The sequence below is a fragment of the Lygodium microphyllum genome, chromosome 12 (assembly GCF_053477565.2).
Source record: "Lygodium microphyllum isolate KBCC chromosome 12, Lygodium_microphyllum_v1.1.10, whole genome shotgun sequence".
In the NCBI taxonomy this organism is placed as follows: domain Eukaryota; kingdom Viridiplantae; phylum Streptophyta; class Polypodiopsida; order Schizaeales; family Lygodiaceae; genus Lygodium; species Lygodium microphyllum.
Window position 1 is genome coordinate 2,110,297 of NC_141146.1, and position 11,317 is coordinate 2,121,613.

The following is an 11,317-nucleotide window of genomic DNA, read 5'->3' on the forward strand; positions in this document are numbered from 1 at the left end:
TAATTTAATCTCAATAGGCAAAAGAGCCTCTTATCCATAAACTAGATGAAAAGGTGTGAACCCTAACATGGTTTTGAAGGAGGTTTTCTAAGTCCATAGAGCTCCACTAAGGTGCTTGTCCCAATCCCGGGGCCTTGAATGTACCTGTTTGCTGATGATTTTACAAATCATTCCATTTACCTTTTTCACCAATCCATTGCATTGAGGATAGTAAGGGGTAGAGTGTCGTCGTTGAATATTTAGCTTTTGCATGAGTTCACCCACCTTATTAGCTCTAAACCCTGGTCCTCTATCTGATAGTATTTCAAGAGGGGTACCAAACCTACAACAAATGTGGTCAAAGATGAATTTACTCACTTCCTTAGCGGTGATTCTTCTAGTTGGCATAGCCTCGGCCCATCTAGTCATGTAATCTACCCCCATGATAATATACTCTTTTCCTGATGGAGTGTGTGGTAGAGGCCCTATGGCATCAATTCCCCACTTCTCAAAGGGTCCATAGACCTTGATTGGGGTTTGGGGTTCTGCTATGAGCCGTTGTGGTCCTGATTTCTGACATTCTTCACATGTTTGACACCAATATTTGACATTTCTGTGTAGACTGGGCCAAGTAAAGCCGGCTTGTAGAACCTTTCTACTTGTGATGTCGTGTGCAAAGTGGCCTCCACACACATCATCATGGCAAGCTTTTAAGATTTCTTCAATTTTCCATTTTGAAGGCACTTTTCTAAGCACACCATCCTTACCAAGACAATACAAACTATCATTTACCATGCGATATCTTGTAGCCTTCCAAGCTAGCCACTGTCTTTCTCCCTTAGTCAAGTGTTTGGGAGCTTCTCCTTGCTCTAAGAGATGTAGAATATCTTCTAAGTCTTCCTTGCCTTGTCGAAGTGGGGGTTTGATAGCCACTGCTCCCACCATTGACTCATTTATCTTTGATGATGCTAGATGGTCGGCATCTTTGTTCTGGTCTCTTGGCACATGATGCACTTGTGCCTCCCTAAATCTTCTCATAAGAGATTTTGCCTCTCTCATTTTACTAGAGAGGTTTGTATTTTTGCATGCCCATGTACCTTGCATCTGCCTTACCAATAGCATGGAGTCTCCAAAAGCATTCAACCTCTCGATTGAATTACTAAGACACCAACAAAGACCATGAATTAAAGCTTGATATTTTGCCTCATTGTTAGAGTGGACACCTTCCAAGATGATTCCTTCACCATAGATTTTCTCTCCTAAAGGAGAGAAAACAACGATGCATGCGGCTGTCTTATCCTTAGTTCTCTTGTATGCACCATCAAAGTAGAGGCTATAAGCATCTACAAGAGTTTTTATGGATGGGGGTGGTGGAAGCTTCTTTCTTTTCACCATGAGATTTTTCTCATAGCACCTGTTTGTCAAAATATCAGCTAAGCATGCTCGAGTTGTTTTTTCAACCTGCACTATATAATCAAACTCTTGAAGTTGGACCACCCACTTTGCTATTTTGTCAGAGATTTCCATATGTTGTAGTGCATAGGGAAACATATCCTCCACAGTGATGATCACAAATCTCTTTGGAAGCAAATATGGCCGAAATTTGGTTACTGCAAACATGAGGGCCAACACTAGTTGTTCCATGGAGGTGTAAGCCTTCTCTGAGGCTTTCATGAGGTGGCTGGCAAAATACACAGGCCTTATGAAGGATGTTTTTGGATCTTTTTGTAGGAGAGCAGCACCAATGGCCTCTTCTCCCACACTAGGGTTTACAAAGAATGTTTCTTCCCAACAAGGCTGGAGGATTATAGAAAGTGACCCCAACATTTTCTTTATCTCCTTAAAATGTCCTTCACTTTGTTCACTCCATACAAGTGTTTCTTGGCGTGTCAGTTTGCTGCAGGGGATATATGGCCTGAGAGAGTAAGTGTATAAATCTACCCAAATATCTTAGCTTTTGTAAGAAGGAGACTAATTGTTTGATGGAGGTTGGGGAAGGTAGAGCTAGCAATTTTTCTACCTTATTTGGATCTACCTCAATTCCTTCAATTGGCACTACATGCCCTAGTAGTGTAACCTTGCTTTCCCCAATGTGACATTTATCCTTATTTAGTTGTCCACCCAACCTAGCTAAGCGAGTAAATCCTTCATCAACCTTGCGTAGATGTATGTTCCTTGAGTTGTAAATACAAAAGTCATCTATGAAAACCCTTATGGACTTACCAAAGTAAGGTTGGAATATCATATTCATGAATCGTTGAAAGGTTGCTGGGGCATTTGTGAGACCAAAGGGCATGACCTGAAAGGCAAAACAGCCCCATGGTGTGTTGAAAGTGGTCTTCTTTTGATCCTCCTCTGCAATGCGAATCTGGAAGTAGCCAGAGTAGCCATCACACACTGTATACCGCTCATGTCCCGCTACTTCATTCAAGATTTCATCCTGAAATGGGAGAGGGAAGTGGTCCCTCTTTGTTGCAGCATTCAGTGGCTTGTAATCTATGCATACTCGCCACTTACCATTTTTCTTTGGGCTCACTACTACTGGGGAGACCCATTCTGAATCTTCCACTGGGTATATGAATCCTGCATTCAAGAGTCTCTTCACCTCCGTCAACAGTGCATCCTGTTGCACAACTCCTAGTCTTCTCAATCTTTGTACTATAGGTTTGCTTCCTTCTTTGAGTTGGATGTGATGCTTCACTGCAGTGATACCTGTAATGTGAGTATAATCAGAAATAAACAATGATGCATGCTTCTTGAGAACATTCACATAACTCTCCCTTTCTTCATCCTTTATATCCTTGGATATCATCTTCTCTAGGTTAGCATCCCACACATATTCTCCTTGGATTCTTGGGTTGTCTTCTGATGAGGTAGGTTCCTTTAAGGTGACACCCATAACTTCGAGAGTGCTATCACTCTCTCCACTTGAACTCTCTTCCTCTTCTACCGATGAGGAACATCCACTTGAGCTCCACTCATCAGCAGACGTTTCTAGTTCAAGGTTCTCTTGACGCCCACTCTTCAAGTTGTAAACCACCTTTTGATTGTGGCCACCCACCTTACGTGGCCTCAACTCCAGATCTCCTGTTGCCCAATCTTGCCTAGTTCCGATGCCCATAAGTCAAGGTCTCCCTAGGATGAGGGGATATCCTTCTCCCTTTATTGGCATCACATAAACATCCACAGCTGCAGTGATTCCAAAAACAGAAACTCTCAAAGCTTTCACTACATCCACACATGTGACCGCATCATTGTTGGCCATCTTTGCCCTAAAGGTTGAGGATTCCATTACTTCTAAACCTAATTGATGCATAAGCTTTTCTGTCATGACACAAACCTCTGCTCCACTATCGATGTATGTTTTTCGAATCCGTTGACCTTTGATTTGAGCCTCCACTAAAGGCACTATATCTTTGAGGCCATATGCCTTGATTGCACTAACCATTTTACCTTGCCTTGCCCTTGTGCTTACCATTTTTTACCATTGTCGTTGTAGCTTTGGAGAGACATGAAGTAGTTGTGGCCAAGTAATTTTTTGCCCTTGAGAGCTCACGTCTGCTACCAGATCATAAGGTTGTGTCCGAGAACCCAAAGGGAAGTCGGAGATATCAATTTTATACCTAGCTCGAGTCTTTCTCTTTTTCCCTTCATCTCTAGGTGCCCGTGATGTACTTGCCTAATTGATTGCTTCATTGATTTTTCTCAGTTTGGACACGTACCCACTTGATAGGCATGGTCTCTACTACATCTACCTTCATCTTACCTCTCGCTATTTCTTCTTGGAGCCTTCTATCCCTGACCACCTCCTCTATTTTTATGACATTAATATTTGGTTGAATAGCAGGGGTTTTAGCTTGAACATAAGGTGGTCGTAAAATTGCAGGTTGTGACTGCTCTTGCTCTTGAGTCCTAGCACGAGGAGGGCTTACTTGTTATCGAGGACCTCTGGCAGGGTGATCATATCTTCTAGGGTGAGGACAATTGTACATGCCATGTCCATTTTCTCCACAGTTGTAACACAACATCTCCCTTGCTTGTCGCGGCATTTGTGGTCGATTCCCACCATTCCCCTCGATAGGTCTTCTTGCACATTGCACAAGGTTCACTCTCAAACCCTCTAATTGATCAGTAATATTGTTTATTTGTTGGATCATGTCTTCTTGACCTCTAACAAGGCCTGGTGCGGGCTTGGTAGAGAATCTTTTGATTCTTTTTCCTAGTGATTCTCAAAGCATCTTCAAAAGTGTTTGGAAATTTCACCTTTACCTTTTCCTTGAGCAAGGGGTACAAACCTGAGATAAATCGATCCTTTTGAAGGCAGTTTGGAGTTCTCTCTCCAGGGTTTAGTGAGTCTGACCACTGCCCCCAAAGCTTCAAAAACCCTTCCTCATAAGTTGCATAACCATAAGGATCACTTTGATGGAGGGCCAAAAGCCGTTGCCATAACTCTTCAGCTGAGTTAGTTTGTTGAAATCTCTGCAAGAAAGCTGCCTTCAATCCCTCCCATTCAGCTCTTTGGGCCGGATTTAGAGTTTGGAACCACATTCTAGCTTCTTCCTTGAACACCAAAGGAAAAGTCCTCAACTTTAATGCTTCATCATCCCTCCCAGAGACAAGGAAGGCCATCTCAAGGTTGTCCAAAAAATCCACTGCATTTTTCCCATTGCGCCCAAAGAAGCTTGGAAATGCCATGTTGCCTTAGTAGAGTACAAAGATGAACACGTCTAGACTTAAGTTGTATTTTATGAGGGGAAGGATGAATGGGTTCACAGATGCATTGATTTCAACAAGATGTCTAGGCCCCAGTATGCTTCTAATAATGCCTTGGAATCTAAGCTTTGTGCTGGCTACAATACGCACAGTTTGCATAGTAAGTGGACGGATAGGTCCATACAACTCGTGGTGATTCATGAGAAACTATTATAATAAGATAAAGACATGTACATTGAAGGATGCATTGTAGTCTAGCATTGGGAAGATTATAGGTTCTGGTGATACAAGAATCTCCCTTAATCTTTCAGCCCCAAAGTACATGACAAGACGCTGCTGGAAGAAAATCTTCCTACTGATGTATACATTAACTTGGATGTTTTGTACATAGTGGAAGGTGTAGAAATTCGGGCCATTATTATTATTAATGAGTGGAAACTACTTAAGGGAGTAGAGGGAATACACTTTCTTGAATTATGAAGGATTTTTCCCAGAGTGTTTCTTTCTGGAATCTACCAACTTTGCTATATGGAGAATTTGCTCACCAGTGATTGTTCTTGCCTTAGTGTGTCCATCCTCGACGACATATATTTCATAAGGTGTGATGGCCACCTTTTCAACCACACCCAACCTTCGAGCTAACAACAGTTGAAGGTAGTCTTCATACTTTACACTTCTACAAAACTCCACACCGTTCACGCATACGTGTCCTCCTTTGATGTGGATTAGGCCAAAGAGAGAGAGAGGGATTTGATGATTTGGAGACGAGGACCTCCCAGAAGGGCCTTTACTTTGTTTGCAAAACACTCACCACAATTATGAGAACCTAGCAATTGATGGCAACATGATTTTTTCCGTTGTGAGAGAATGGAATTTCTAAGGTGAACACCTTTTACTCGCATACATGCCATCATCCGATAGGCATACTTCCTTTCTTGGGCTTCCTTGGGAGACCATTGTGGGAGTTGTGGACTTCGACCAACTTCAAAAAGAGTTGGTGAAGGCGTTGGAGAAGAGCTACTTGGAGCACTTGTTGTAGAGGATGCACCACCATGTGTTGTATCGTCCCGCATGGATGAGAATTTCCTCAGTGGGGGCACCAATTTATGACAAAGGAAATTCGGTATGGCAGCCTCTATACTATGCCAAACTCCCTTCTGCCACAAAGTGAATGAGGTAAGGGCACCACCTAGTCATGGAAGAGCGGACTAGGACGCTATGCAAGAGGGAGAGGAGATTGTGAGGGAGTGATTGGCTCTCACCCAGCACTCAAGAAAGCATAAAACCAGGGTACCGAGCAGCAAAGTATATGCTTGGAGTTTTGCTCCTCACCATGAAACCTGCAAACACACCTCTCTTGCCATGAATACACACACACTAAAGACTCAAGACACACCCTCACCAATCAAGAAACAAGATCAGGAGGCTCCTCCTCTTCCTCTACACACTCAAGATCCATAGTTACAGCACAAAGGTAGAGCAAGAAGAAGGATGGACAAAGAGAGTTTGGAAAAGAGGGAAGATAGAAGTTAAAGAGGCACCACAATCTGCCGTGCTCCAACCTCCTCAACCACTTTTCCCCAAGAACCCCAATTGCACCCTTTTGAACCTTTATTAAATCAAATATTTTTGACCATACAAAAAGACTAAGGTTGAAGCCCTTATGTGTTGCATGTATTCTAGGCAAGATTCCTAAGGTTTTTAAAATAAAAGAACATATGCAATGGCTTTTATAGCTCCAAGCCAAGCATTTATAATGGTAAAAATATATATCAATGAAGTACAACTTAGATACAATAGCACAAACATTTTTGATAAAGTGAATAACTTGTCGATGTAGATCCCAAATCTTTTAGCCTTTTTGATGACAAAATTGGAGGCTATCATTCCTCCCACACTTAAATTGGTGAGCTCCCGCGAACCAAAGAACCATAATAAACTTCCATTGTAAGCTTCAATAAACACTTCATATCCTTCTTCTCATTTCTTCACACTTCCATGGATCATTTGTCCACTTCTTCAACAACCACTATCTCTTCACATCAATATTTTGTCTTAATTCCAAACACCCATCATTAACTAATACACTGATAAGGATGAATACCACAATACGTTGATTTTGGGAGACACACTATCTCCATGAAGAAGAAACATTGAAAATCCACCAATTTGACACCAAAAAGGTGAAAAACCCACAAAAGATCTTCAAAGTAGCACTCCCACTTCATCAGATTTAACTTTAATGTTCTCCCACCCGTGTGACTCAATGCTTGGCTTATTCAAAGAAAAGACAGAAATAGAACATTGGTTGCTTGATTTTCTTTAATGTGGTGCATATGAACTCCTTCCTGCCATAGAGTGGTTAACCTTAGGGTTTGAAGGTTTTGATAAAAGCAAAAAAAAAACTATCTGCGAGGAGGGAACAAAGTTTACCAAGATCTGTCATTGTCGCCTTTGTGCAGCCTCAGAAGATAACTTGTCAACATGAAACCAGATGTCTTCGGGCAGAGGCCATACTTGATGAGCGCCTTGTTCTCGTGTTTGTCGAGGCCCATAGCTCTAGTGCTACAGTTACCTTCCCCTCTGGCCAAATGATGATGAAGCGCTTTGATCACCGAATCAAAGAGAAGAAGAAGGACGCCTATTCAATCAGTAGTATGAATCTCTTCATGTTTCTTCTTCTGTGCTATGTGCCTTCCATCAATTCTTTTTCTTGGCTCCTTTAGAGCTCTCTGCGCTGAATCCATATGCTTGTAAGTTATGAGCCCAAAAGTTCCTGAAGGACCCATTGTGCTAGAGGTCGCTAGATTGCACACAGTTTCAGCGCTGTCCATCTTCGTAAGCAAGGCGCCATTTGGAGGAGAGTGTGAAGGAAAGAATAGTCCACTATAAATCCATGAAATGGGGATTTCCAAAGATGTACGATCTCCTTCTCCACATTCATCTCTGCTAGCCTCTGCTCCAAGATGGCCCTTCTTTCTTCCTCCTCCCCTCATCCACAAGAAAATTTATTCTCAATTTGCAGAGTTGCTAGTAAAATAGAGCTTGTGAGAAACAAATCTGCATGTAGCTCCTTGCTGCTTCAAAGATCTTCAACACTTTCTCTTCACTTTGCAGAATCCATGGCTAGCCCAGTCCCGGCAACGGAACCAAAAATGACTGGCTCTCACCCAGCACTCAAGAAAGCATAAAACCAGGGTACCGAGCAGCAAAGTATATGCTTGGAGTTTTGCTCCTCACCATGAAACCTGCAAACACACCTCTCTTGCCATGAATACACACACACTAAAGACTCAAGACACACCCTCACCAATCAAGAAACAAGATCAGGAGGCTCCTCCTCTTCCTCTACACACTCAAGATCCATAGTTACAGCACAAAGGTAGAGCAAGAAGAAGGATGGACAAAGAGAGTTTGGAAAAGAGGGAAGATAGAAGTTAAAGAGGCACCACAATCTGCCGTGCTCCAACCTCCTCAACCACTTTTCCCCAAGAACCCCAATTGCACCCTTTTGAACCTTTATTAAATCAAATATTTTTGACCATACAAAAAGACTAAGGTTGAAGCCCTTATGTGTTGCATGTATTCTAGGCAAGATTCCTAAGGTTTTTAAAATAAAAGAACATATGCAATGGCTTTTATAGCTCCAAGCCAAGCATTTATAATGGTAAAAATATATATCAATGAAGTACAACTTAGATACAATAGCACAAACATTTTTGATAAAGTGAATAACTTGTCGATGTAGATCCCAAATCTTTTAGCCTTTTTGATGACAAAATTGGAGGCTATCAGGGAGAAGAGAGGAAAACTAATAGAGGGAGAGAGTGAGTGAGTGAGAGAGAGAGAACTACAAAAAAATAGATGAATCAATAAACTTAAGAGATGGAAAACCCTCGGGACATGACCAATATACACAATATGGACACCAATATCATGGGCTTATTACATTGTAGAGCATACATAAGCTATAGTAAGGGAGGAATTGTATAAGCTCATGAGAGAGAATGGGGAAGGCTCAATAGGATTGAAGAAGGCCTCTTGGCTCTCTCTCTTCTTGCAAATTACAAAGGAGAAGGCCTCTTTATATAGACCTTGAGATTGTTTAGGGAGGAGGTTAAGATAGAATAGGACTTAACACCACCAAAGCTGCATTAAGGTGGTTCCACCAATGTGGAAGCTCCATCTATATGTTTTGTTGACTAATTTGTACTTAATCAAGCTCCATCATAGGTGAGTTGTCTCCATTCTCCCCCCCATAGCTTGAGTCCAAGAGCTCTCCTATAAAAAAATATAGAGAATGTTCATAAAATAAGATCATATCTAGCAATAATGGAGAGAGAGTAGTGAGAATTCATACATTACTATTACAATTAAGGATGATTTGAGGGTGATTAAGAAGGGGAATTCTAATGGTTTATTAGCTTGAGAGAGAGGAGAAGAGAGGGGAAAGGGTTGGGAGTCTTATAAATGATGTTTTATGGAAGTGTTAAGTGTGGGGAAGAAAGTATGGGTGTGTATAAAATTGGGAGGTGGTCTCCACCGCAGTTGGAAAAAGTTGGCATCCACCATTTTGGCCATATCTCCCGACTTGTAGGTCCAAAAAATTATAAAAAAATACCAACCGAAACTTCAGCTCATGGCTACAACTTTCATGTTGAAAAGTTTTTTTGGATTGGAGTGGAAGTATTTTTAAAAAATCTTACAAAATCATGTGCCTGATTTTTCTTTCACTAATGCTTCCAAGAAGGGTTCCATTTGGTTGAATTATCATAAGGCTCCAAAGTCATGCCATTATGAGCCTCACATGCCTTTTGGATAGCTCCAAATCCATTTCATATCTTTTCTTTTCACATTATACATTTTCCCTTCACCTTCCTCCATTGATCTTTACTCTTCACCCTCCCTTGGTAAACCGGTCCATGAAATATTTCCATCCAGTGATTTCTTGGATTTTCCAAGAGGTTGTTCCCACCCTCTTCTTTATTTCAAAGATCCAAATGTACAAAAAATCAACAAAGTATTAGACAAATATTTTTTTGTGATTTTCTCCAATCAGGTTCCAATGCCCTAGAGGACCTACTAGTGAATTTGCATGCGAATGTGATAACATTAACTTCTCTACATCATCTATCTGCTGCTATAATGGAGCACCTAGGGCTGCTCTTGCAACTAGACTACCCTTGTCTCTCTCCTAGGAAAGTGCTGTATAGTCGGATTGAGGACCAAAAAGGATTTCTTGCAACCACTTAAGCTCCTCACATCTGAGATCTCATAATGTGGTTCCAAATCCTCAATCTACTCTTGGATGCTCACAATAGCAAAGATGTCATCAACACTCATGCCATCATATTGAGCCACCTCATCAACATATGCTAGGGTATCCTGTATATCAAAATCTATAAAATCATTAGATGCATTACGCACCATGATAAAGTATAGTTATTTTTTTAGCTCCAAAATTTCTAATAAATATTTCATGAGTAGATATTCCACACTCTCAATGGTGATAGCATGGAGACAAGTGAGGGGTGGCTCATCGCTTGTCGATGTCTCATCAAGGTGCAGGGAGATGGGTGCACAATGGCTAAGCTCTATGCTGCCTCTACGCTCAGATTAAGTGCGATCTCCTCAAGCTCTCTCTCAAAATACTCTTGTTGTGGCTGAGAGGGTGCACCGATGTCTTTGTCATTGTCCTCTTACACCTCAGTGCACAAAACATATATGGAAAATGCTACATCACGCTTGATGAGATCCATTGTGGTGTGATCCTCGGATGAGGTGGATACTGCTCTAGTGTGAAGATGATGACCTACATGCACTAGGGCTCGATTTATCACCTTTTCATGGCTCGATTTGGTACGTAAACTATATAAGAAATCTATGGAGACCCACATGAGTGCAGAGGATAGAGTAAGTGAGAGGGTTTTTCATATCACAAAATGATGTCACTATACTAGAGCTAGGGTCTACGGCAAAAAGCTTGCTCTTTAGACTCAAGGTCACGCAAAACCTAGGGTATATTTGGTTTCCTATGTGTACAAAGTTTGTGGAGCTAATCCATGCAGTGAAGGCAGGAGTGGTAGTAATGGCACACAAAGAGAGAAGGAAGGAGAGCACAAGTGTAGGGAAGTAGATAATGAAAGTGAAAATGAGTTTGGAGTTATAGCTTTTATATATCTAAGGTTTTAAATAATTTTTTTAAAAACCCTAAAGTATCCTTGAATATAGACAAACACTTAATTCTACATTATTATATCCTTGAATATACTTGGATCACGGAGTATATTCAAGTCTAACTAGAAAAAATATAGAAAAATTTTAAGAAAATAAATCTAAAAGACCTTCAAATTCCCTTTGGATCCAATTTATATTTAAATTTAAGAAATGAGAAGAAGAGATGAGCTACAATATATCATTATATGCAAAGATAATATTGCATAGATTATAGAACTCTAGCGTGCAATTTAATTATGATTTTAACCAGCACGATTGACTAATTACAGTATGTATTATTGCACGCTTGGATCACAGTAAACTAAGATGATCAAAATTGAAAGTACTCAGAAGTTTTAAAAAATTTTGTATTCGTTTTTTCTATTAAAAAAATTACAAGGATTCCACT